Source organism: Schistocerca gregaria, chromosome 1 (genome assembly GCF_023897955.1).
Source record: "Schistocerca gregaria isolate iqSchGreg1 chromosome 1, iqSchGreg1.2, whole genome shotgun sequence".
In the NCBI taxonomy this organism is placed as follows: Eukaryota; Metazoa; Arthropoda; class Insecta; order Orthoptera; family Acrididae; genus Schistocerca; species Schistocerca gregaria.
This window is the reverse complement of record NC_064920.1, coordinates 8,553,602-8,575,363: the sequence shown is the minus strand read 5'-3', so window position 1 is coordinate 8,575,363 and position 21,762 is coordinate 8,553,602. Positions and strand designations below refer to the sequence as shown.

Sequence of the window (21,762 nt, the reverse complement as noted above, 5' to 3'; positions counted from 1 at the left end):
GGATTTTTCTGCACAAATGTGCAAAAGCAAAAGGATCTCACAGTTAACTTCATTCTGAAAATGAATAAATTTTCTCTCTTCCATACGAGGATCCGATCGCAAGAGCCGAATGGTCACATGCACACTTTAACTTAGCTCGGAGGGGAGGTGAAATAGAAATAAGCATGCTATGCTGTTACACAGTATTAACAAAATTGTAAAGTATCTATGCAGAAATGTAAACGGATCCTATCTAAAGTTCGATGTACGTTACGTACCAAGAATAATGGATATGTAACCCTTGTGCGCAATTTCTGGTTAAGCCAGCTCACAAGCACGATTATAAATTTAAACCCTTCCTAACAGTTAAGAAAATACCGAACTGGAAATTATCAGTTTAAAGAAACTAACAAGATGAACAAAGAAACTAACAAGATGAACGGCACTGTATGTCGTACATCAGTGGGCTTGTTTAATTAAATGTGAATTCCTTAATTTTGATGCAGTACACCCGTTCACTTTGATCTTTCCTCCCATTCTTTTCCATGATATGCAAGCAGATTAACTTTAAAAAAATCGCGGAATAGAAAATTAATTTGAAAAGTGGCATCAATGAGAAAGATAAAGGACGCAAAATTTATCATTTACGTGGCACATTTGTTTCATGACTGAATTTGATGCACATCCTATGAATACACATGACTAGTGCCTGAATAAAAAATTTAACTAAATAATTCCACAAAAAATGGTAGAATAGCGCAATTAAAAAGGAAAAGACACGGACAAGGGAAGTGGAACACAATAATTCAATCATTCCATCTTCGTACCCACATCAGAAATAGTTGATAGAGAGATACATATCATCACCATTCTCATGCACTAGCTTGGTTGGAAAGAGGTTTATCCTATTCGCAAGGTTTCGTAGAGTAGACATACGACAAGGAAACCGCGCCTGCCGCTTACGAACGGCCGAACGTCAGCACCTGGTAAACTTGATTTTCGGAAATTAGACATTAAACCAAGCACAAATGTGAGAAATTTTAATGGTGCAATACCAGGTTTATTTTTCCACCACGAAATAAAATTAACTCGGCAAAGGAGAACCCCCCCCCCCCCCCCCCCCCCAGTTTCAGCTTACACGTGGTCCATTCAGAAACAAACCATTACAAACATTTCCTCTATGCGCAGGAAAAAACTGTTATTTTACTGAAATTATAACACACGAAACAATTCAACTGGTAATATGAGAACCTACTACAGTGCAGTAGTATACCAGAGGATCATGGGTTACCATACACGAGGTACGAGACGAACACACAGAGACAATAGCATCTTCCACGAAAACATCGAAAGAAAGAACAATAAAAATCACACTCGCTCGAGAATACTATCATTCTGACGTTCAGCCGAAGTTATGCTGAGCAGCTCTTCCTAAACGTATTCACTGCTAGAAACTGCACCCTATGATGTGCGAAAGGAACAATTTCCGCACTTTTAATTTCAACCACCATCTACGCCGATTTTTTAACAAAATAATTACGCCACATTTCGAAAATACATAACTACTCACGCTTCAGTTAAGCTGAAGTACTTAAATATTCCATGAGTTTAACATAGGGAACTTCTAATTCGACATCCTTCCTATCAGCAGAAACCTTCTCTTGCAGGTACGAACTGTACTCACCAACCGCTAGCTGCATAGTGTCCTTTCTCCACCGAGCTTCGCGTAACCACCGGTGCAACGGAAGCTACCAGAGGGGTAGGTTTGCTCCACAGACAAACCGACCTCAGACTAAAAGGGGTAAACCTCTCTGTCCAGGTACTGGGATCCTAAGTTGGTCATCCTGTACTACCCTCCAAACGAGAAACAAACATCACCTACTTCTAGCAGACGATAACCAACTCAGCGTCCCCCACAAAAGAAACCCGAACAACAAGTAAAAATACTCATTCAGTTACATTCACGCACACATAAGGTAGGGTGAAGGGAAAACTTAATAAATACAGGTCACGATTTCCTATGGAACATAAAAAATCAAACACAATATCATTTAATAAGCTTTAGTTTCATTGCTCAACCTTTCTGGGAGAGTTATTAAATTAAACCGCAATGGGCCTGTGGACAGAATACGATCCATAGAATCCAGTGAGACAAGCGTATTATGAAAGGACTCCGCAGAGATGTTTCATCACACCGAACGGCCCCCCCCCCCAAAAGAAAAGACTGTGCAGGGAACGTTATTGCCATTCTATGTTACCCAACAAGCTTTTCACCTTTGCCAGTTTCACGTAAAGAAACGTATAAATTCAGGCAACGAGTAATTGCAAAACTCAAGGATAAATACAAGTTATATTAAAACCATTATAGTCTGAGTTTACGTGCGGCACTAATTTAAAGAATTTAATGTTGACCTAATTCGGTCGGCAGTGCAACAAGAGTTATATAGAAAGTACCACAACAGAAATGATGTGTTGGTATGATCCAAAATAATATACACAATAAAACATTTTGTCAGTAATCATATTTAATTAATCAAATTTAAAACTTATAGTGAAAGTTACTTGTGGTACTAATTTACCATTTCTGAGTGAAGTTTCGCAATTGTAAGTGATTTCGCGTTTGAACTGCACACTGCCATTGTTCCTCTGGGTCAACCACGGCGCTCCTTCCTCCGTCTGTGCACTGCGGTAGGATCACAATAAGACGACTGCGATTTTTATAGTGTGCACCGTGATATTCAGTTACGTGTAATTCCGTAATTTTAAGCAGTTTTCTTTGTTAGTGGTATTTTGCTGTTGTGATCTTCAGCTAAGCACGCGGTCCTTACTCTGTCAATCAGTGTGGGCTCGTGGTAAGTCGATGGCGCGAGTTAATAATAACTGCGTGGAGAGGCCGCGCGGTTTGAGGCACCATGTCACGGATCTGTCTGTATGACTTCAACTTAAGGATCTTTTTTATCATAAATACCCTTTGTGCCTATTCTATTGTTAGAGACAACGTAAGCTCGCGACAAATAAAGTTTGTTTTCTTTCAAATAATAAAACAGTTTAAATTACGCAAACCCAGTTTGGATGCTCATTAGCCCGAATCTCTACTGTAAGCGACAGAAAAGCACTATTGGTTATGTTATGATGTGATGAGGAGGCGTTGATTGCCTGTATTAAAGAGGGTAGAAAATCTGCCACATTAATGACGCGGCTTTCACCAACCGTTATATGTCTGTAATTATTCATGCAAATTAACATCCGCTTTATCCGTTGTGTTATTAAATAATTTTTTTAAATATCGTTTCACATTTTTTGTGGCCAACCCTTTGGCCTCTGGGACAAAATCTCTACAGGGTATATGTGTAAAGTGAATCTGGCGTGCGTAAATGCAAAGTGAGGGACCTGAAACGGTCCTGGGAATAAATATAGTGAACATCACAGGCCTGAGAGTGCAGTTTAATATAAAGTCAGTTACAGCAACCTTTAATGCTGCGATCCTGTACCAGAATAATACTGCAACCTTTCAACACAAGTTACATACTGGAAGTTTTCGCTATTACGAAACTTTGTGTATTATGGTGAGCAACTTCGAAAACACCGCCTCTTAGAACCAAATGAAACTGCAAAGCGATAAAGTACGTTGCTTCAGAGTGACGGTGAATGATACCTGTGGTCTGTTACTACTGCAACATACTGCTAAGATGAGCTACGCAAAATATCTCTTTACTGATTCTCTAACTTTCAAGAACGAGTCTGCAAGTAGAGGCTACGTTTGCTTGCCTGCAACAACTACCAAAGACAAAATTTCCGGTTATCGGGCGAAATTTATTTAAATATTGATTAATTAAACTGATATAAAGGCTCCACCTGACAGATCAATTGATGATTTAATGAAATACCAATCCAATAATCGTGATAAATTTTATGAAAACATTGGTAAGAGAAGGCAGAAGCTGACTGATCTTAAGTATCCTGACTGGGCAGCGGAATGGCGCTGTGAGATCTCATAGGGTAGAATTTAACAATAATTTACAGTTATTTTTCCATTACAAATAAGACACAGACACACGCAGAAGTTAAAATAGAGTTACTTGGGATGCTAGCGCGTGCACCGACACATGGCACATTATACAGCGCAGCATCTGAACATATGCGTTACTAAATTACTGGATACGGTTTGTCGAGATCAGACACACCACGTTGACATTGGTCACTCACACAACGAAAAATAGAGTTTAGGAAAAAAGAGCTTCCCTATTCAACATCTAAGCTCACTGGGTCATGGCGCGACTGCCATTAACGCTCAATTTGAGAGAACGAAGTCCACCTCTAAAGTTACGTGCAACTCAGTAATTTCGTAAATAAACAAACAAGAACATATCGACTGTCATGAAACTGATGCTTCATTTCGAACAGGAGATGTGTTTACGTCGAACTGGAGCCTCACGGTGTACAAAGAAACACACGTGGTACACCAGGTTACGGGCTACCAAGTCCGTGGGAATGAAACACAAATTGGACGATAAGAAATAAAATTTATCACAAGCAGTCCACAAAACACACAACACATTCGTACTTAATATGCTCAACTAACTAACGCTGCACATCAGGTGGTGGCACCGCTCGTCTATGCCAAGTTACAGTAGCGGAAAAGATCACGTCGAATAAACTCGATACTACTGAAATTAACACCGTTCCCTGATTGAGTTAGTTGGTGAGGCATGACTATCAATGCCACTACCGGGAACTCAAACGAGGCTCTCACACATATCAATTCAGCAGACAGAGATGCTGCCAGAGCATCCGAATTCACCGGCGTAACCCAACTGTCTCTCCCGCCCGAGGTCCACGCACGGCGGCCGGAAGGGCCCAGAGAGCGTAACCCTACCTGTACCCACCTTAGCACGGGTTCCGAACAGTGGCCACAGTGCCTCCCTAACCCAACGTAGCTCTACGCACGGCGGCCGGAAGGGCCCAGAGAGCGTAACCCACCTGTACCAACCTCAGCACGGGTTCCGAACAGTGGCCACAGTGCCTCCCTAACCCAACGTAGCTCTACGCACGGCGGCCGGAAGGGCCCAGAGAGCGTAACCCACCTGTACCAACTTCAGCACGGGTTCCGAACAGTGGCCACAGTGCCTCCCTAACCCAACGTAGCTCTACGCACGGCGGCCGGAAGGGCCCAGAGAGCGTAACCCACCTGTACCAACCTCAGCACGGGTTCCGAACAGTGGCCACAGTGCGTCCCTAACCCAACGTAGCTCTACGCACGGCGGCCGGAAGGGCCCAGAGAGCGTAACCCACCTGTACCAACCTCAGCACGGGTTCCGAACAGTGGCCACAGTGCCTCCCTAACCCAACGTAGCTCTACGCACGGCGGCCGGAAGGGCCCAGAGAGCGTAACCCACCTGTACCAACCTCAGCACGGGTTCCGAACAGTGGCCACAGTGCCTCCCTAACCCAACGTAGCTCTACGCACGGCGGCCGGAAGGGCCCAGAGAGCGTAACCCACCTGTACCAACCTCAGCACGGGTTCCGAACAGTGGCCACAGTGCCTCCCTAACCCAACGTAGCTCTACGCACGGCGGCCGGAAGGGCCCAGAGAGCGTAACCCACCTGTACCAACTTCAGCACGGGTTCCGAACAGTGGCCACAGTGCCTCCCTAACCCAACGTAGCTCTACGCACGGCGGCCGGAAGGGCCCAGAGAGCGTAACCCACCTGTACCAACCTCAGCACGGGTTCCGAACAGTGGCCACAGTGCGTCCCTAACCCAACGTAGCTCTACGCACGGCGGCCGGAAGGGCCCAGAGAGCGTAACCCACCTGTACCAACCTCAGCACGGGTTCCGAACAGTGGCCACAGTGCCTCCCTAACCCAACGTAGCTCTACGCACGGCGGCCGGAAGGGCCCAGAGAGCGTAACCCACCTGTACCAACCTCAGCACGGGTTCCGAACAGTGGCCACAGTGCCTCCCTAACCCAACGTAGCTCTACGCACGGCGGCCGGAAGGGCCCAGAGAGCGTAACCCACCTGTACCAACCTCAGCACGGGTTCCGAACAGTGGCCACAGTGCCTCCCTAACCCAACGTAGCTCTACGCAAGGCGGCCGGAAGGGCCCAGAGAGCGTAACCCACCTGTACCCACCTCAGCACGGGTTCTGACCAGTGGCCACAGTGCCTCCCTAACCCAACGTAGCTCTACGCACGGCGGCCGGAAGGGCCCAGAGAGCGTAACCCACCTGTACCAACCTCAGCACGGGTTCTGACCAGTGGCCACAGTGCCTCCCTAACCCAACGTAGCTCTACGCACGGCGGCCGGAAGGGCCCAGAGAGCGTAACCCACCTGTACCAACCTCAGCACGGGTTCCGCACAGTGGCCACAGTGCCTCCCTAACCCAACGTAGCTCTACGCACGGCGGCCGGAAGGGCCCAGAGAGCGTAACCCACCTGTACCCACCTCAGCACGGGTTCTGACCAGTGGACACAGTGCCTCCCTAACCCAACGTAGCTCTACGCACGGCGGCCGGAAGGGCCCAGAGAGCGTAACCCACCTGTACCAACCTCAGCACGGGTTCCGAACAGTGGCCACAGTGCCTCCCTAACCCAACGTAGCTCTACGCACGGCGGCCGGAAGGGCCCAGAGAGCGTAACCCACCTGTACCAACCTCAGCACGGGTTCCGAACAGTGGCCACAGTGCCTCCCTAACCCAACGTAGCTCTACGCACGGCGGCCGGAAGGGCCCAGAGAGCGTAACCCACCTGTACCAACCTCAGCACGGGTTCTGACCAGTGGCCACAGTGCCTCCCTAACCCAACGTAGCTCTACGCACGGCGGCCGGAAGGGCCCAGAGAGCGTAACCCACCTGTACCAACCTCAGCACGGGTTCCGAACAGTGGCCACAGTGCCTCCCTAACCCAACGTAGCTCTACGCACGGCGGCCGGAAGGGCCCAGAGAGCGTAACCCACCTGTACCCACCTCAGCACGGGTTCTGACCAGTGGCCACAGTGCCTCCCTAACCCAACGTAGCTCTACGCACGGCGGCCGGAAGGGCCCAGAGAGCGTAACCCACCTGTACCAACCTCAGCACGGGTTCCGAACAGTGGCCACAGTGCCTCCCTAACCCAACGTAGCTCTACGCAAGGCGGCCGGAAGGGCCCAGAGAGCGTAACCCACCTGTACCCACCTCAGCACGGGTTCTGACCAGTGGCCACAGTGCCTCCCTAACCCAACGTAGCTCTACGCACGGCGGCCGGAAGGGCCCAGAGAGCGTAACCCACCTGTACCAACCTCAGCACGGGTTCTGACCAGTGGCCACAGTGCCTCCCTAACCCAACGTAGCTCTACGCACGGCGGCCGGAAGGGCCCAGAGAGCGTAACCCACCTGTACCAACCTCAGCACGGGTTCCGAACAGTGGCCACAGTGCCTCCCTAACCCAACGTAGCTCTACGCACGGCGGCCGGAAGGGCCCAGAGAGCGTAACCCACCTGTACCCACCTCAGCACGGGTTCTGACCAGTGGACACAGTGCCTCCCTAACCCAACGTAGCTCTACGCACGGCGGCCGGAAGGGCCCAGAGAGCGTAACCCACCTGTACCAACCTCAGCACGGGTTCCGAACAGTGGCCACAGTGCCTCCCTAACCCAACGTAGCTCTACGCACGGCGGCCGGAAGGGCCCAGAGAGCGTAACCCACCTGTACCAACCTCAGCACGGGTTCCGAACAGTGGCCACAGTGCCTCCCTAACCCAACGTAGCTCTACGCACGGCGGCCGGAAGGGCCCAGAGAGCGTAACCCACCTGTACCAACCTCAGCACGGGTTCTGACCAGTGGCCACAGTGCCTCCCTAACCCAACGTAGCTCTACGCACGGCGGCCGGAAGGGCCCAGAGAGCGTAACCCACCTGTACCAACCTCAGCACGGGTTCCGAACAGTGGCCACAGTGCCTCCCTAACCCAACGTAGCTCTACGCACGGCGGCCGGAAGGGCCCAGAGAGCGTAACCCACCTGTACCCACCTCAGCACGGGTTCTGACCAGTGGCCACAGTGCCTCCCTAACCCAACGTAGCTCTACGCACGGCGGCCGGAAGGGCCCAGAGAGCGTAACCCACCTGTACCAACCTCAGCACGGGTTCCGAACAGTGGCCACAGTGCCTCCCTAACCCAACGTAGCTCTACGCACGGCGGCCGGAAGGGCCCAGAGAGCGTAACCCACCTGTACCAACCTCAGCACGGGTTCCGAACAGTGGCCATAGTGCCTCCCTAACCCAACGTAGCTCTACGCACGGCGGCCGGAAGGGCCCAGAGAGCGTAACCCATCTGTACCAACCTCAGCACGGGTTCCGAACAGTGGCCACAGTGCCTCCCTAACCCAACGTAGCTCTACGCACGGCGGCCGGAAGGGCCCAGAGAGCGTAACCCACCTGTACCAACCTCAGCACGGGTTCCGAACAGTGGCCACAGTGCCTCCCTACCCCAACGTAGCTCTACGCACGGCGGCCGGAAGGGCCCAGAGAGCGTAACCCACCTGTACCCACCTCAGCACGGGTTCTGACCAGTGGCCACAGTGCCTCTCTAACCCAACGTAGCTCTACGCACGGCGGCCGGAAGGGCCCAGAGAGCGTAACCCACCTGTACCAACCTCAGCACGGGTTCTGACCAGTGGCCACAGTGCCTCTCTAACCCAACGTAGCTCTACGCACGGCGGCCGGAAGGGCCCAGAGAGCGTAACCCACCTGTACCCACCTCAGCACGGGTTCTGACCAGTGGCCACAGTGCCTCTCTAACCCAACGTAGTTCTACTCAGTGGTTGGGTACACTGCTCTTAACATTCGTAGAACCTTGTAGCGCTTACACGGAGCCGTTACGACAGCTCTTCTTCGACAGTCGCAGCTATTTTACGTGCGTCCATTTGTGTAACGAAACAGTGATTTAGGCGCCAGACGCGGGTGGGAACCGCCGCTGGGAGCGCCGAGGACGCAGACCGTGGTGGAGAGCGTGTCCACGTCCCGTGAGGTGCAGGCAGGTCGCCTCAGGGCGTGAGAGGACGGCATAAGGGTCGGCAAAGTTGAGATTGCGAGCTGCTCGGTCACTGGAAGGACACGATCTCCACAGCATGCCGGAATTAAACGTGGGAGGTCTTCATTTTCACCTTCGTTTGTGGCGCGGGGGTGGGCCGAAGTGATAGGATGGCTCAGTTCAGGCAGGGACCCAATCCCGTGGGGTGTAACACGGAACCAGTGCCCAGGGTTACCGGTGAAGACCTTAATGGCAGCGACGGCAGAGAATAAAGACTTTGGGACGGTGAAGCTGGCAGGTGAGACAACCCTCCTTTCTGGGGATTAAATGAGAAGGGAACCACTGACTTGTGGTGGAGGAGAAACTCCAAAGGCTAAGGGAGACAACCCCAACAGAAAATCCTTTCATGCTTTAGGCTTTGAAAGCCAGCAGGAAAGTCTTCATATATTGCTTTCAAAACGCAGACGACCTTCGGAACGAACTACTCAAGATCTGACCCCACTGCTTTTTTATGTAGTGGTGGGAATGATGGAGACCTGATGGTATTCATCCGTACAAGAAGACGAAACCAAATGGAAAAAAAACAACCTAAATGTTGACACCTTTAATATATTAACCCTAAATGGAGAAATGGAAGAAATGACAGATGTACTAACAGAGAGAAAGTTAGATATTTGGGGATTAAGCGAAACGAAGTGGAAGGGAGAAGCTGAGAAGAATTTAGAGGAGGAGTAAAACTGTACTGCAGTGGGAATAACAGGTTTCGAAGAAATGGTGCGGTACTGATGGTGAATAAGAATGTATAAAGCTGTATTGAAAGTGTGAGATATGTATCAGACAGGATCATAATCTTAAACCTGAGATTCCAAAAAGAAACCCTAAAAGGTATCAAGATCTATGCACCTCAAGTGGGATGCAGCGAACAAGAGAAGATGGATTTTGAAAATGAGTTAGAGAACCATATAGAGAGTGTTAATATAGTGATGGGACATTTTAAATCACAGGTAGGCAGAGAAAGGGATTTGAGCAAGTGCTGCGATGTTTTGGATACTGAGGCAGAAATGAAGAAGGGGAAAGACTCCTGAATTTGTGGTAGAGGAATGGAAGAAAATACCTAACACCTGGTTTATGAAGGCAGAAAGTCATTTTATCATCAGATACAATTGGGATGGAAGAACCAGGAGTGTAATTGATTATATTCTAGTAGACAGGGAATGGGGAGAGAAAGTAAAAAATGTGAAGGTAATTCCAAGTGTGAGTGCAAATGGAGACCATAGATTACTGGTGGGACAATGGAAAATGAATCAGTTTATCAAAACTATACATGATTCTCTCAATGGGAATTCCGCGATCGTTCATTAAATAATTGAAAATAAAGAATAGCGATCGAAGACTGAAACGCCACATTTTATTAAATGAATCAGTGTTTGAAAAATAGAAAACAGAAGAAAGTGATGACGATACGGAATTGGAAACTGAAGAAGAGTGAAACTGCTGAGAAAAGAATTAATCACACCAAAATTTCAAAAAAAAGTTTTCAGCGATGTAGAAGAAGAATTGAGTGTATTCAAAGACACTTTAGTCGTAGCAGCACAAAAAAGTATGTGGTAAACATATAGAAAGGAAAAAGTAAGACGGACTAGTTGGTGGGATGATACCACAATCCAAGCACTTAGAAGAAAAAATGGAGCATGGAGAAAGTGGTGGAAAACAAAAAATGACGAGGACCATAAAAGATACATAGAGAAAAAGAAGAAGTGGAAAGAAATAGTGGAAGCCCCAGAGAAAAAGCCATGAGAAGAGTTTACAAAAAAAAACTGGAAGAAGATGTGAAGATCAATAAGAAAAATTTCTATAAAATGATGAAAAATAAAATGAAGGCTTCTGAAGTACCAGTAAAGATGGGAACAGAGGATGGTACTGTGATTGAAGATCCAGGGAATATAAAATATGTCAGAGAGAACATTTTAAGAAACTGTTAAACGCTAAGGAGCAGGAACATGAGGAAACAACAAATGATGCACAAATTGAGAGAAGTTGGGAAGCTGAATTAGGACAAATTACACGGGAAGAAATGGAAATAGTTGTGAAGAAGATGAATGGGGGGAAATCCCAAGGATCTGATGAAGTATCAGAGGACATGATAAGAGCAGCACGTCCAGTGGGAATGCAGTGGCTGTATAGAGTATTATCAAGTGTATGGAGAAATAGGACAATACCTGACGACTGGAAAAGAGGAGACACTGTTCCCAACTTCAGAAAAGGCAATAAAAGACTTTGTAAAAACTACAGAGGAATAACCCTTATGAGTCATACAGCCAAGATTTTTGAAAGATTTTCACTAACTTGAATGTGTGAAAAGATAGAAAAGAAGCTGAGTGAAAAACAGCATAGGTTTAGGAAAGGAAGAAGCACGATCGACCTAATATTTCCTATCCGTCAACTGATGGAAAAAAGTTGGGAGTATAACGAAAGAGTGATAATGGTTTTTATAGACATAGAAAATGCATATGACTCAGTTAACAGGAAAAGACCCTGGGAAAAAATGAAGAAGATAGGTATAGAAGTTGGATGCATTAATGTAATAAAGACAATGTACAGAGGAAACAACTGTAGAATTAGAACACCACTGGGGAACTCTGAATACTTCGAAATAAGACAAGGACTTAAACAAAGAAGTATTCTATCTCCTGCACTTTTTAATGTTGTGATGGAGGGAATGAATAGGGCAGTTAAAGATATAGTAAAAGAAAAAGACAAGAAGATGACTTTCGCACATGATATGGTAATAAGGGGCGATAAAGAGGAAGAAGTACAGTTAAAACTCGATGTTGTTGTGGTGGTCTTCAGTCCTGAGACTGGTTTGATGCAGCTCTCCATGCTACTCTATCCTGTGCAAGCTGCTTCATCTCCCAGTACCTACTGCAGCCTACATCCTTCTGAATCTGCTTAGTGTACTCATCTCTCGGTCTCCCTCTACGATTTTTACCCTCCACACTGCCCTACAATGCTAAACTCGATGGGTGGAACGAAATAACGGAAAGGTATGGATTAAAAATAAATAAGGATAAGAGTGAAGTAATGGTATTTGGAAGAGACAAAGGGATCAATGGGAATATTACTCTGAATGGGGAACCCCTCAAACTGGTAGACAGTTTCACTTTAGGGAGTGAAATATCTAGCGATGGAAGAGTAACCAACGACAGTAACAGGAGGTTACAGTGGTTGCATGGAGCCAGTACAGTGTGGATTCGTGAAAGGTTGCAAACAAAATTTCACTCCCACGGGTGCCATGAAATATCCCTTGGCCCATGCTGGCCGATGAAAGTGATTGGCAATTTCTACCAAACAGTAAAACACCTGATTTGGACTAAGGAAGATTCAGAAGAAGCGAAACGCCTTATCTATAAGAGTTATTACTTCCCTATTGTCACCTATGGTGGAGAAACACGGACAATGACAGAAAGGGACTGAAGCAGACTGCAGGCATGGGAAATGAAATTTCTCATAGCAGTTAAGGGAAAAACAAGAATGGACAGAGTAAGGAATGTAGGTATTAAAAAGGACCTTAAACAAGAAAGTATGAGAGAAGAAATTAAAAAAAGATTAAGTTGGTACACGCATATTAAGAGGATGCGTGGGCAGAGGCTTCCCAAAATTATGGAAATTATGGATGGAAAAAGACCTAGAAGGTGCCCAAGAACACGGTGGAAAACGGGAGTGAGTATATCTGTGGAAAGGAGAGGTGTGCAAGTGGAGGGAGGACCGAGCCAAATGGAGAGGACTCTTCAGCACCCAGACCCGGCAGTAGCTGGAGCGGGATCCGGATACAGATAGGTAGATATTCGTACCTGTCACCTAATTGGCCGAACGCGTTAGCATCTGCTTCCACTCCCCGTAAACCAAACTGTCTAGGCAGTGGTGCTTAGTTTCACTCGTGTGTAAGGGCGATACATGCACCGGTAGCTCACCTCAGTCCTTGTTTCCATTTCTTGTAGAGGGGACACAGTATTTCTTGTTACCCAAACTTCCTTTGTAGTTACTGTGCATCTAACCATGTTTATCTGTGGAGCTTTTGTGACTGCCCTTTTAAGAGATGTTGAAAATTAGCTGCCGTGTCATAATAAGGTGCATGTGTAATTGGTTGATTTACTAGTTGTGGAAATCATGAGGCAAAGTATGCATGACATAATTACCTCGAACACTGCCACAATCCCACCGAGCGAGGTGGTGCAGTGGCTAGCACACTGGACTCGCATTCTGGAGGACGACGGTTCAATCCCGTCTCCAGCCATCCTGATTTAGGTTTTCCGTGATTTCCCTAAATCGCTTCAGGCAAATGCCGGGGTGGTTCCTTTGAAAGGGCACGGCCGATTTCCTTCCCAATCCTTCATTAACCCGAGCTTGCGCTCCGTCTCTAATTACCTCGTTGTGGACGGGACGTTAAACGCTAACCACCACCACCACTGCCACAATCAGTAGAGTTGGAGGAGTTGAAACAGGGCTCAGTAGCTTGTGCATCCACTAATGCCGCTGTAAGAAAAAAAAGAAACTGTGAGCGTTTGACACTGGCTACAACCTCTGCACTTCTTTTAGGAGTAGTACCTACCACTGTACACACTAAAAACGCGTCCCAATGAGTCACAAATCTGACAAATGCAGTGGTTGTATTTACTCTTTAAGAGTCGCATAACCAAATGAGTCAAGCATGGGCTACTCAGAAGATGGGTTACACCATTTTCTGAGCAAAACTTGTAGTCCTTAAGTACGGTGAGACGGAAAGAGGATTGACTTCAAACCAGAGTTCTCCCTCATGATTCCTAAGCTCTACTTCCACAGGAGACTGAGTGCTGTCGCCAATCTGATGAACGAATATGTTGCCTTTCCTATGTAAAAACATGGGAAAGCCATAGAGAGTTCCAAATCAAATATTGCGAAAGATATCATTATCAGTAATGAGGTTGATACTGGTTTCAAATAGTCTCTCTTTGATGAATAAAATTCTTCTGAGTGTTGTCCGCATCATAGTATAAAATACTTTCATCATGCATTTAAAAACCAACGTTTCCATCATATTACAACGGCCTTCCTCGTGGTAAGACTGGTTTTGATGGACGAAAGATGGTCTATTTATTGCAGACGATCAGTGTCAAAGCCTCTCCGTCTTTTCTTTGTCTCCAGTTCAATACATTACAATACCCCCACCCAGTCGCGACACCCATCACGCACTGTTGCTGCTGTTCGTAGTGTGGTTTCAGTTACCTCAGACTGCAGTCATGTGTGTGAGTTGCGTTTTGTGTGTGTGTGTGTGTGTGTCGTCTATTGTTCTATTGTTGACGAAGGCCTTACTGTCCGAAAGCTTTGTTTGTGACAGTTTTTTTGTTGTGCCTATCTATGACTCAGCATCTTCGCTATGTAGTGAGTAGCAACTTTGCTTTTCATATCACTGTTACTTTTACTTTTTGGTATTAGATGTAGAATAAATTAATATCTGAGTTCTGTCCACGACTCAGATGTGCTTCTCGCTCCTGCATACGCTAACGAACAAGAAAGCTGCAAAGGAAGTTAAGACAGAGTGACTGCAATGCTGTTATTGGGAAAGCAATAAAAGACAGAGTTACGGGAGAATATGAGCTTGGCAGTAGGGAGGAGAAGGTCAAAATTAATTCTGTAATAGGTTTATGTGGTAACACCGAATAGAGTGCTCAAGAATCACAAGAGGAGTTGGTACACTTGTAAAAGACCTGGAGACACTGGAAGATTCCAGTCGGATTACATCACCAGGTAGAGATTCCAAAATCAGATATTAGTTTGTAAGGAATAACCAGGACCAGATATAGACTCAAATCACAATTTAGTAATGATAAAGAGTAGAATGAAGTTCAAGCGAATTTTCCAGAAGTATCAGTGAGAACAGAATTGGAACATAGAGGTGCTGAGGATAGTGAGATGCGTTGGAAGTTCTCTGATGCTGTGGATACTGTGATAATGAATATCATAATAGGCAGTTAAGATGGAGAGGAATGGGCATTGTGACACGAGCGTCACATATCCTTGCAATTTTGTTTCAGCTCTGTCACGATTACACAATAATTAGTTGTGTGTGCTCGGTACATTTCGCAGGGAGTGCAAGCATTCACTTTCTCGCCAGGAGCGAGTGGTCCAGAGAGCTCGGCAGAAGGCTGCCCACGGTGTTCCAGTAGCAAGGGACTGGCCCTTATTTGACTGGTAGCAAGTTTTGGCCGAAATGGCCGTGTTCCCCAAATTGCTCATTTTCGACAGTTCCTGGCAAATCAGCTCGCCATAGCCATGGTGCCAGCAGTCGCAACAGCTTTTGCCCGAGGGTGAAATTTCGCTTTCTGTCTGCACATCGAAGAGGAGGCCTCCTACAGGCATTGCAGTGGTACGAGAAAGTTCGTTGCTTCCGTCTAAAATTACAAACTGTCGAATGCAAAGTAACGCCACTCTCGTCAGATGCAGTGAGGAAGATGCTGACCAACAGAGAGAGACTTACAAAACTGAGCAAAAGGCACTAGCCTCTGCACCGTTAAGCCCCTAGTGCTGGCCACGGCATATAGACGAAACGTTCGTTATCTGGCCACACGGGAGGCGGCCTTCAGCATTAAAACAGGCCGGAGCTCACTCACTAAACCGAAAACGACGGTGCGTTACCATTTTGGACATGGAGATGTACAGAACTGCGGATGGTACACTGTCACACAAAGTGTGCCGAAAGCGGAACCACACAGATAGAGACAAGCACGCGGAGAGCCGCCATTACGCATCTCAGAAGTGTTCAGGTGTTCACTTCTGCATACGCTCACTACCTGTGCCTACCAGATAAGACTACCAGAGGTGTCTCGAGGGAGCTATGCAACACGTCTGGCGGCCGCGCGCGACTAGCCCAGCGGTCTAGGCGGCGCAGTCTTGCACTGTGCGGCTGGTCCCGGCGGAGGTTCGAATCCTCCCTCCAGCATGGGTGTGTGTGTAAGCTTAGGGACTGATGACCTTAGCAGTTAAGTTCCATACGATTTCACACACTTTTTTTTTTGAACACTTTTGGCGCCAACAGTTATGAAAACAACATTATAAGAAAGGCGACCAGGGACAACCGAAATCAAACAAGAGAAGAGTGCAATGGAGAAACACTTCGGCTAGTGCGCTTACTGTATGTGAAGGGCGTCAGGGAACGTCCAGGCAACGTCCTCCACCAACGAGGTTCAAAGCCGTCAGTACTGGGACAAGAGCGGTTCCGGCACAAAGTACCGTTATCCAAGATGGCGGCGATGACGTCAACCAAGATGGCGACTAAGACATTATTCAAGATGGCGAATTTTGGCGTGAAGATGTGGCAGTTGGGAATTCTCCACTAACCTACCCCAGTCTCCCCTCCCCTCCCACAGAAAAATGGTGGGAAGTTCAAATTCCATCAGGATAATGCATCACACCACGGTTATCTCCACTAAGCTAAGAAAATTGGAGGAAGATAGGTCACTTGGGATACCTCCACTAAGTCACCTGACCACCACCTCTTCCTAGGAACTGGCGCCAAATCTGAATTTTGTTGGTAAAGAAAGGTCAATTCATGTATCTCTACTAAGCTAAGAAAATGGCGCGAAGGAAAGGACACTTGCACTAACCTGTCACCCCACCTCCACCTCCTCATAGGTATTCATGAGAAAAGGACTCAGTCTGCACTGGGCTGCTGGAGAGAGGAGAGAGTGTATTTATTTTGGGACACTTCATTTAGGGATGGAGTATATTTATCACAGTTATACAGAACACACGCTCTGGCATGATACACAGCACACAAACATGCCAACTACTCCTAAATAACTCATGTATAATGCTCTACACACAGGCTTGCTAATTATAAACTGTCAAAATAACGCATAGCACAGCCTACAGACATGCAAACCACTCATAAATAATGCAATAGATTTACGTCCAGAGAGCCAAACAACTCGTAAATTATCAAAATAATAATCCACCTAAAAGACTCTCCAAACATGGTTGCTAATCGTCAACTGCCGAAATCATGCACCAATATTTATTTAAACAATTAGAGACAGAACCACCATCCAGTGTTCACCAGGAAGTCTGCACTGCAACTGACCTAGTAGACAGTACTACCATCAGAAGGCACTGTTGTCCATTCCATGACGTAATTCAAAATGGCAGCCATGACGTCAGCTGATGACGCAACTACCGTTATGCAAGATAGTGGCAAACAGTATGTTCACCACGAGGTTTAAACCTAGTATACAGTACCACCACGAGAGAACGCTGTCATCCCTACTGTGGCATAATCCAAGATGGTGGTCTGGGGTGGCGGAAAGTGGCAGATGGACTACGCCCGTGCTGGACATAAGTCTTTATTGTGGACACAGTGTCTCCACCACGAGATCGAGAATCCAACTCACCTATTACACAGTACTGCCACCAGAGGGTGCTCTCATTCCTCCTGTGACATAATCCGCGATGGTGGCCTTGAGGGTGAAAACGGAGCGAAAATGACTCAGTCTACGCTGGGATGCTAGGAGGAGTGGGGAAGGAGTGTTCTCTATATATTTTGGAACATTTTATTTAGGGATGGAGCATAATTATCACACTGACGTGCTTGGTGTCTTGGCCTCGTTCATCGAACAGTATCCAGCACTTAGTAGTGCTCCAATATTTTCCATGACGGCATAACCTTTGAGTTCAATAGGGTGTGATTCTAGTTCAAAATGACAGTGTACAATCGCATCTGCTTATTCCCAAAATGTTGCAAAAGGATGTCTCGCGATTGTTTCACCGAGGACATTGGGGAATTGTTCGGACTAAACAGTTTGCGTGACTGCACTGTACTTGGCAGGGTATGGACCCCCATATTGAACAGACCATTGAACAACTTGACCAGAAGAAGGGATCGGTTGGTGGGACACATTCTGAGGCATCAAGGGATCACCAATTTAGTATTGGAGGGCAGCGAGGAGGGTAAAAATCGTAGAGAGAGACCAAGAGATGACTACACTAAGCAGATTCAGAAAGATGTAGGTTGCAGTTGCTACTCGGAGATAAAGAGGCTGGTACAGGGAAGCATGGAGAGCTGCATCAAACCAGTCTCAGGACTGAAGACCACAACAACAACAACATTGAACAGATGACATCAGTGTCGCCCATGCGCTGAGAACCAATTGGCTCCGCCACACACTTTCGCAGCTTGGCAGCGAGTGCATGTTAACTTTGCAGGACCACTTTGGAATACTCGCTGGCTCACTGTGGTAGACTCTTCCAGTAAGTTCCCATTTGTGGCGCTTTTGAATTCTGCCACATCACGTAGCACTATTCAAGCGCTGTCCTCCATATTTTGCATAGAAGGTTTGCCAGAAGCACTTGTGTTCGACATTGGACCTCAGTTCACTTCACGTGACTTTGAACTGTTTTGTGAATGAAATGGCATGCTGGGTTCGACCCCCAGTCCAATGGAGAAGCCAAACGCTTCACGCGCACATTTAAAGAACAAATGGCCAAGCTTCGCACCACTGACATAGAGGAACAGGCGCTGCAACTCTTGCTATCGCTCACACCCAGGAGACGGACCATCACCGGTGGAAGTTCTGCACGGCCACCACCACCGTCGGACGCTGCTACCTTTTTACACCTATCGCAGTAACCGGCGCTGCCAATAGAGCGTGCCGCGCGATCTTGTTCCTTTCAGGGCTTATGGCAACGTGGGCGCTGGAAAAGAGCCATGATCCAAGAACGCATTGGCTTTTCTGTGTATTTTATTGCAGATCCCGATGGTCTGCAGCGCCACCACCAGAACCGGACTCGTGCGCGTCTTTTCCCCCGTGATTCTGGCGCTTTCCTCCCCGCAGACTCGCGGCGTCACGGGCCCGCGCGACCTTTCCAGCCGCCCGCTGTGGCCACCAGGGCGGCCCAGGAGGAGCGGAGGGACGATGCGACCTCGCCCCCGCCGCCCCCAATCGCCGATCACGTGGTCCAGGACTCGCCCTCAGGCACGGACGTCTGCCTTGGCAGCAGTTTTTCGGAGGATGTTTCTCCTGCCTGGCAAGCCAGATGGCGGGGTACGGTCGGGAGATACCTGTCATCTGGACTGCTAGTGTGGTACGAAGCCGTTGGTACCCAGCACGGCGTTCCGTATTACCCTCCTGAACGCACCGATTCCATGTTCTGCTAGCAGTCATTGGATATCGACCAACGTGAGCAGCAATGTAGTGATACGATAATCCGCAATAGGCTACAATCCGACGTTAATCAAAGTGGGAAACGTGATGGTACGTATTTCACCCCCTTACACAAGGCATCACAACAACGTTTTCACCAGGCAACGCCGGTCATCTGCTGTTTGTGTATGAGAAGTCGGTTGGAAACTTTCCTCATGTCAGCACGTTGTAGGTGTCGCCACCAGCGCCAACCTTGTGTGAATGCTCTGAAAAGCTAATCATTTTCATATCACAGCATCTTCTTCCTGTCGGTTAAATTCGCGTCTGTAGCACGTCATGTTCGTGGTGTAGCAGTTTTAATGGCCAGTAGTGTACAGTCTACCAGCAGTGAGACTTAAGTTTGTAATACGAAGATTATCCATACTGTGTGCAGGAGCGCTATTACTGAAGAGGTAGTACCACAGAACATGGACTCTAACCCAGCTAAGTAGAAGTTCAGGTCACCAAAAGAACCCTTGTGACCATTTGTTCTACAGAACGAAGGTACCGAACACACGTAACAACGTCCTCCCTGTGCGTCCTTGCGCTACAAGTCGCCAAAGTGACGATGAGGATTCTGCAGTTATTATTACAAGCGCTCATTTTTCTATAAAAACCCATTGCACACCAAAACCTAGTGTAGTCGGTATCATGGCTGGGTGGATGAAGTACGAGGACTTTGTTGTAAGTGACTGGTCCTGTCATGATGTGGAATAAAACCAGAAGAAGAAGAAGATAACTGATTACTGTAAGTTGATCCAGCTCTGGCAAGACAAATGTTGTCATGTCACTAATAACACACCCAGACAGAGTCCCCTTTGAGCATATATGTGTGTTTTCAAAAACGCTCTTTCAACCCAAGTACCAGCTACTGCAAAGTTACTGTAGGTGTTGCTGGTCTAACATACTCGACATTCAGTCAAAGCAGTCAAATGCCGCCACCAGAAAAAATAAAGCCAAACACAGTGTTCTTATTTGATGATGTTGCTGTGGAAAACCAAGATAAAGTTCTAAGATATTTCTGTTTTGGTTATAATACGTGTATTCACGAATTTGATTTGAGGCAGACATATTTCAGAATCCCGAAACTGTTGGTGAACGGTAATTCAAATCTCATTATAGCTTTCAGACAAGACAATTTCAATCTAAAACACATTTACCAGGTACATGTAGGAAACGACATGTCATTTAGTGATTTTGTGAAGATATGTGCATATTGCTGGAATCTCTCACAATATGGGTTTCCTGTTATTGATAAATCAAGAAAACTGAATGGCAGTAGGTATAGATGGAACTTCAAGAGTATATATATATATATATATATATATATATATATATATATATATATATATATATGGAACAATGGAGACAAATCCGAAGAAAAACTGTGAAATATTAGCCAGATACTTTGAAACGTTACTTAACTGTGATAAACCAAAACAGAGATTACAGTTTACAAAACTAGAACCCAACCGGGACTCCGAACCCCCAGCATATGAAGAAATAGTGAAAAAAATAAAATCATCGAAAAATAACAGAGCACCAGGTGAAGATGATGGACTGATTGCAGAAATCTGGAAATTAGACCATGAAAACATTACACCCAAAATTCATAGTACAGGTGAAGATGGACTGATTGCAGAAATCTGGAAATTAGACCATGAAAACATTACACCCAAAATTCATAGTATAATCAAAAACATCTGGGAAACAGAAAAGATACCAGAAAAATGGAAGTCAGCCCTAATACACCCCCTCCACAAGAAAGGAGACAAAACAGACCCAAATAACTACAGAGGAATTTCGTTACTGCGGGTGGCATACAAAATTCTATCAAAAGCTCTGTTAAATCGCCTAGAACCTCAAATAGATCCACAGATCGGAGAATACCAAGGAGGGTTCAGGAAGGGAAAATCATGCAGTGAGCAGATCTGGTGTCTGAGAACATTATTAACAATGAGAAAGTCCAGAAACACCACAGTAACATTTGTTGATTTCAAGAAGGCTTACGATTCCATAGACAGAGAAACACTTTTTAATACACTAGAAGAAATGAAGGTAGACAATAAGACCAGAAAACTAATTCAGGAAACATTAACAAATACAAAGTCAAACGTGAAGTTCATGGGAGAGATCTCAGAATCTTTCGAAATCAAGAAAGGAGTGAGACAGGGAGATGGCCTGTCACCCAATTTATTTAACGCTGTTTTAGAGAAAATAATCAGGACGTGGGACAAAGGAGTCTGGCCTTTGCCAACGATATACCCATCATTACAAATGACAGAAAAGAAGCCAGAGAAGCCCTAGAGATATTGCATGAAATCGCAGCCAGAACAGGACTACAAATATCATATGAAAAAACACAGTACGTGGACACAAAATCTGCAGACAGAAGCCCATTGATAACAAAGTACGGAAAAATAACACAAGTAGAAAGTTTCAAAAACCTGAGAGAGATTATACAGAAAACAGGACTGAATTCAACAGCCAATGAAGAAAGGGCTACAAAACTACAAAAAGCATACAGACTTACATGGAACCATTACAATAAAAGAAATATTTCCA

The 21,762-nt window shown here is 46.6% G+C and overlaps 1 protein-coding gene across 1 annotated transcript in view; it reads right to left on the bottom strand.

The window, feature by feature from the left end:
• Window positions 1–21,762, bottom strand: part of LOC126320910 (tight junction protein ZO-1) — an 839,027-nt gene that overhangs the window by 696,822 nt on the left and 120,443 nt on the right. The gene's annotated exons all lie outside the window — the stretch shown is intronic.